The sequence below is a fragment of the Ornithorhynchus anatinus genome, chromosome X1, assembly GCF_004115215.2.
Source record: "Ornithorhynchus anatinus isolate Pmale09 chromosome X1, mOrnAna1.pri.v4, whole genome shotgun sequence".
Lineage (NCBI taxonomy): Eukaryota > Metazoa > Chordata > Mammalia > Monotremata > Ornithorhynchidae > Ornithorhynchus > Ornithorhynchus anatinus.
The window spans coordinates 50,141,463-50,147,462 of NC_041749.1; positions in this window are offsets into that span (position 1 = coordinate 50,141,463).

Consider the following 6,000-nt stretch of genomic DNA (forward strand, 5'->3'; position numbering starts at 1 on the left):
AGGGCCAGTGAAGGGCTATGACCTTGCACTGGGTTATGCTACCAGGCTTTTAAATCCATCCTTGGACTCCCTCCACCATATCAACATTTCTCGGGTCTCGATATCTCATGAGCACGTCTCTTGCTCCTGGGCCTGATGACCAATGACCAATGATCAGCAGTTTCACAGAACTGCAGTACTTGACTGGGTAGGGTCTGTGCGTCCACAAGCTGATACATTTCCCTCAAGGCAAACTGGGATTTTTTCCAGTTTGTACTGCAACTCCACTCCACCGGACATCCCTTGAACTCAGCCTCCGCCTTCCTGCTCCCACTCTCCCCCACAACTTGTGCTAAGTGAAGGACAAGGGACTTTTCAATCCCAGAGTTCAAATGTTACAAGAAAGTCCCTGATACTAGCAACCAGGATGTTTCATGTTAAGAGGAAACTCAATTTGTAGTATTGCTTGTTTCATGGATTTCCAGGCCGTGAGTAAAAATCTCGGTCTGTCAATGTGATCCCATCCCTTTCTTTCCCTTCTTTTGAATCCCATATCACCCGCCCTCCACCACCCACTCTCGAATCTCTTAACAGTCATTTACCGCCCCCCACCTCCAACTTCTTTAGCCATTTTGATCCCTTTCTCACACCCCATCTCTCTTTCTCCATGCCTACAATGATCCTTGGGGATTTCAATTTCCATACAGATATTATTCATTCATTCATTCATTCAATTGTATTTATTGAGCGCTTACTGTGTGCAGAGCATTCATTCATTCAATCATATTTATTGAGTGCTTACTGTGTGCAGAGTACTGTACAAAGCGTTTGGGAAGGACAATTCGGCAACAGATAGTGACAATCCCTACCCAACAATGGGCTCACAGCCCCTTCTGCTGCCCGCCTTCTATCACTCTTGAACTCCACTGAACTCCTGCTCCAACCCCACCTCACCCACTCACCAACTTGGACACACACTCAAATTCATCATCTCTAGCCACTGCTCAATCCCTACCCTCACCAACTCTGAAATCCCTCTATCTGCCCACAACTTTCTCACTTGTCTTCTCTCTCATACACTTCCTCCCCATAGATCTGTACTGTTCCCTCACAGAGACCTCCAATTTTTAGACCCCATCCAATTTTCTCAACTCATCATGCCTCAACCTCCATATCCAAACTTCCTTCCCTTGATGATGAAGCTGATACTCTCAACAACACCGTCTCCACTGAACTCAACTCACTTGTTCCCCTATGCCTTTGTTGAGCTGCACAGTCCACCTCCTTCACTCTTTGGCACAAGCCACGGAGAGGTCCTGGAGGAAATCTAGATAAGAGGCAGACTTCATCCACTTCAAGTTTATCCTTATGTGCTTTAACTCTGCCGTCTCCTGTGCCCAGCAAAATTATTTCTCCACCCTTATTGACACCCATGCCCATCGCCCTCGCCAGTTGTTCCAGATATTTAATGCCCTCCTCAGGCCCTCTGTGCCCTAGGCTCCCTGATCCCTTGCCCCCAATGACCTGGCCACCTACTTTATTAAGAAAATTGACACTAGCATGTATAATCTCCCTAAACTCTCCCCTGCCCCTCCTTCAGTCCCTCCCCCTACCTGCCCCCTCTTCAACTCTCCCATCTTTTTCAGCACTATCTCTAGAGGAGATCTCCTGCCTTCTCTCAGAATCCACCCCCTCCACCTGCACATACGACCCCCTTCCTTCACACCTTATCAAAACACTTGCCCCTCCCTAAAAGTCATCTTCAACTGTTCTCTCTCCATTGGCCTCTTCCCCACTGCATCCAAACATAACCAACCATGTCTCTCCTATTCTAAAAAACTCTCCTTGACCCCACAGCTCCCTCCAGTTAAAACCCCCATCTCCCTCCTAACAATCCTCTCCAAACTCCTTGAGCGGGTTGTCTACCCCCACTGTCTCAAGTTCCTCTCCTAAATTTTCTCCTTGATATCCTCCAATTTGGCTTCTGTCCCCTTCACTCCACAGAAACTGCCCCCTCAAAGGTCACCAGTGATCTCCTTCTTGCCAAATCCAAGGGCCTCAACTCCATCCTAATCTTCCTCGACGTCTCAGCCATCTTCAACACTGTCGACCACCCCCTTCTCCTGGAACGATTTTCCAACCTTGGCTTTACTGACACTGTCCTCTCCTGATTCTCCTCTTATCTCTCTGGCCATTCATTCTTGGTCTCCTTCATGGGCTCTTCCTCTGCTTCCCACCCCCTAACCATGGGGATCCCTCAAGGTTCAGTTATGAGTCCCCTTCTATTCTCCATCTACCCCCACTCCCTTGGAGAACTCATTTGCTCCCATGGCTTCAACTACCACCTCAATGCAAATGACACCCAAATCCACAACTCCAGCCCTGGTCTCTCTCCCTCTCTGCAGTCTTGCATTTCCTCCAGCCTTCAAGGCATCTCTACTTGGATGTCCACCGGTCACCTCAAACATAATATGTCTGAAACTGAGCTTTTTATCTTCAACCCCAAACCCTGTCCTCCACCTAACTTTCCCATCATTGTAGACGGCACCACCATTCCTCCTGTCTCACAAACCCGTAATCTTGGCGTTATCCTTGACTCCTCTCTCTCATTCAATCCACAATATTCAATCCATCCTGTCAGTTTCACCTTCACAACATTGCTAACAACTACCCTTTCATCTACCATTGTCTTTAGAGCACCTTGCCCGCTCCTACCTCACCTTGCGACTCTCCTACTACAACCCAACTACAGAAACGCTCTGGGCATGTCACTCCCCTCCTTAAAAACCTCCAGTGGTTGCCTATCAACCTCCGCACGAAACAAAAACTCTTCACTCTTGGTTTCAAAGCTCTCCATCTCCTTGCCCCCTCCTACCTCACCTCTCTTCTCTCTTTCTACTGGCCCCTGTACACTCCACTCCTCTGCTGCTCACCTCCTCACTGTCCCCCGTTCACACCTATCCTGGCGTCGACCCCTGGCCCACATCCTACTGCTGTCCGGGAATACCCTCCCTCCTCACGTCCGCCAAACTAACTCTCTTCCCCTCTTCAAAGCCCTACTGAGAGCTCACCTCCTCCAAGAGGCCTTCCCAGACTGAGCTCCCCCCTTTTCCCTCTGCTCCCACTCCACCCTCTGCTCCTCCCCCTTCCCCCTTCACCTCCCCTCAGCTGAGCCCCCTTTCCCTCTGCTCCCCCTCCCCTCCCCACCCCATCCTCTGCTCCTCCCCCTCCACCTCCCCTCAGCACTGTGCTCATTTGTATATATTATTTATTATTGTATTTATTTTGTTAATGAGGTGTACATCCCCTTGATTCTATTTATCGTTATAATGTCTTGTTTTTGTTTCGTTCTGTTTTGCTCTGTCTGTCTCCCCTGATTAGACTGTGAGCCTGTCATTGGGCAGGGATTGTCTCTATCTTTTGCTGAATTGTACATTCCAAGCGCTTAGTACAGTGCTCTACACATAGTAAGCACTCAATAAATACTATTGAATGAATGAACCCACCCTGCACACTTCACGCCTCTAATGCTAACCTTCTCACTGTACCTCGACTTCATCTATCTCGCCGCCAACCCCTCGCCCACATCCTCCCTCTAGCCTGGAATGCTCTCCCTCCTCAAATCCGACTGAAGGACTCTCCCCTTCTTTCATTCAACATTCATTCATTCAATAGTATTTATTGAGCGCTTACTATGTGCAGAGCACTGTACTAAGCGCTTGGAATGTACAAATCAGCAGCAGATAGAGACAGTCCCTGCCCATTGATGGGCTTACAGTCTATTCGGGGGAGACAGACAGACAAAAATAATAGCAATAAATAGAATCAAGGGGATGAACATCTCATTAAAACAATAGCAATAAATAGAATCAAGGTGATGTACATCTCATTAACAAAATAAATAGGGTAATAAAAATATATACAATTGAGCGGTTGAGCACAGTGCTGAGGGGAGGGGAAGGCAGAGGGGGATGAGCAGAGGGAAAGAGGGGAAAAGAGGGCTTAGCTGAGGGGAGGTGAAGGGGGAGCAGAGGGAAAAGGGGAAGCTCAGTCTGGGAAGGCCTCTTGGAGGAGGTGAGCTCTAAGTAGCGTTTTGAAGAAGGGAAGAGAATTAGTTTGGCGGAAGTGAGGAGGGAGGGCATTCCAGGAGAGCAGGAGAACGTGGCCCAGGGGTCGACGGTGGGATAGGTGAGAACGGGGGACGGTGAGGAGGTGGGCGGCAGAGGAGCGGAGTGTGCGGGGTGGGGAGTAGAAAGAGAGAAGGGAGGAGAGGTAGGAGGGGGCAAGGTGATGGAGAGCCTTTTAGCCTAGAGTGAGAAGTTTTTGTTTCATGCGGAGGTTGAGAGGCAACCACTGGAGGTGTTTAAGAAGGGGAGTGACATGGCCAGAGCGTTTCTGCAGGAAGATGAGCCGGGCAGCAGAGTGAAGAATAGACTGGAGCGGGGAGAGACAGGAGGAAGGGAGATCAGAGAGAAGGCTGACACAATAATCCAGCCGGAATATTATGAGAGCCTGTAACAGTAAGATAGCCGTTTGGGAGGAGAGGAAAGGGCAGATCTTGGCGATATTATGAGGGTGAGACCGGCAGGTCTTGGTGACGGATTGGATGTGTGGGGTGAATGAGAGAGCCGAGTCAAAGATGACACCGAGGTTGCGGGCCTGAGAGACGGGAAGGATGGTCGTACCACCCACAGTGATAGGGAAGTCAGGAAGAGGACAGGGCTTGGGAGGGAAGATGAGGAGCTCCGTTTTGGACATGTTGAGTTTTAGGTGGCGGGCAGACATCCAGGTAGAATCGTCTTGGAGGCAGGAGGAGATACGAGCCTAAGGGGATGGGGAGAGGACAGGGCCGGAGACGTAGATCTGTGTGTCATCTGCATAGAGATGATAGTTGAAGCCGTGAGAGCGAATGAGTTCACCAAGGGAGTGAGTGTAGATGGAGAACAGAAGAGGGCCAAGAACTGACCCTTGAACCCCAACAGTTAGAGGATAGGAGGGGGAGGAGGAGCCTGCAAAGGAGACCCAGAATGAACGGCCAGGGAGATAAGAGGAGGTCCAGAGAGATAAGAGGAGAACCAGGAGAGGACGGAGCCCGTGAAGCCAAGGTGAGATAAGGTATGGAGGAGAAGGGAATGGTCAACAGTGTCAAAGGCAGCTGAGAGGTCAAGGAGGATTAGGATAGAGTAGGAGCCATTGGATTTGGCAAGAAGGAGGTCATGGGTGACCTTTGAGAGAGCAGTCTCAGTATAGTGGGGATGGAAGCCAGATTGGAAGGGGTCCAGGAAAGAATGAAAGTTAAGGAATTCTAGGCAGCGAGTGTAGACGACTCGTTCTAGGAGCTTGGAAAGGAAGGGTAGTAGGGAGGGCGATAACTGGAAGGGGAAGGGGGGTCGAGAAAGGGTTTTTTTAGGATGGGGGGGAGGCAGGAGGGGAAGGGGTGACTTTGGGGAGCTCAGACCTGATTGTGTTAATTTTCGTGATGAAGTAGGTGGCCAGATCATTGGGGGTGAGGGATGGGGGAGGGGGAGGAACAGAGGGCCTGAGGAGAGAATTAAAGGTCCGGAACAATTGGCGGGGGTGATGGGCATGGGTGTCAATGAGGGGAAAAAATAAGTTTTGCCTGGCGGAGGAGAGGGCAGAGTTAAGGCAGGAAAGGATAAATTTCAAATGGATACGGTTGGCTTGGTGCTTGGACCTTCGCCAGCAGCGCTCAGCAGCTCGAGCATAGGAGCATAGGAGGCAGACAGAGGCAGTGACCCAGGGCTGTGGGTTAGTGGAGCGAGAGCGGCAGAGGGAAAGGGGGGCGAGAGAGTTGAGATGGGTAGAGAGGGTGGAGTTGAGAGCAGTAACCTGATCATGGAGAGTGGGAAGAGAGGACGGGGGGCAAGGTGGGGAGAGATGATGCTTTTGGAGAGATGGATGGGATCAAGAGAGTGCAGGTCTCTGTGGGGCAGTTGTACAGATTTTCAGGGGGAGAGAGTGTGAGAGAGGAGGCGAGAAAGTTATGGTCTGAGAGAGGGA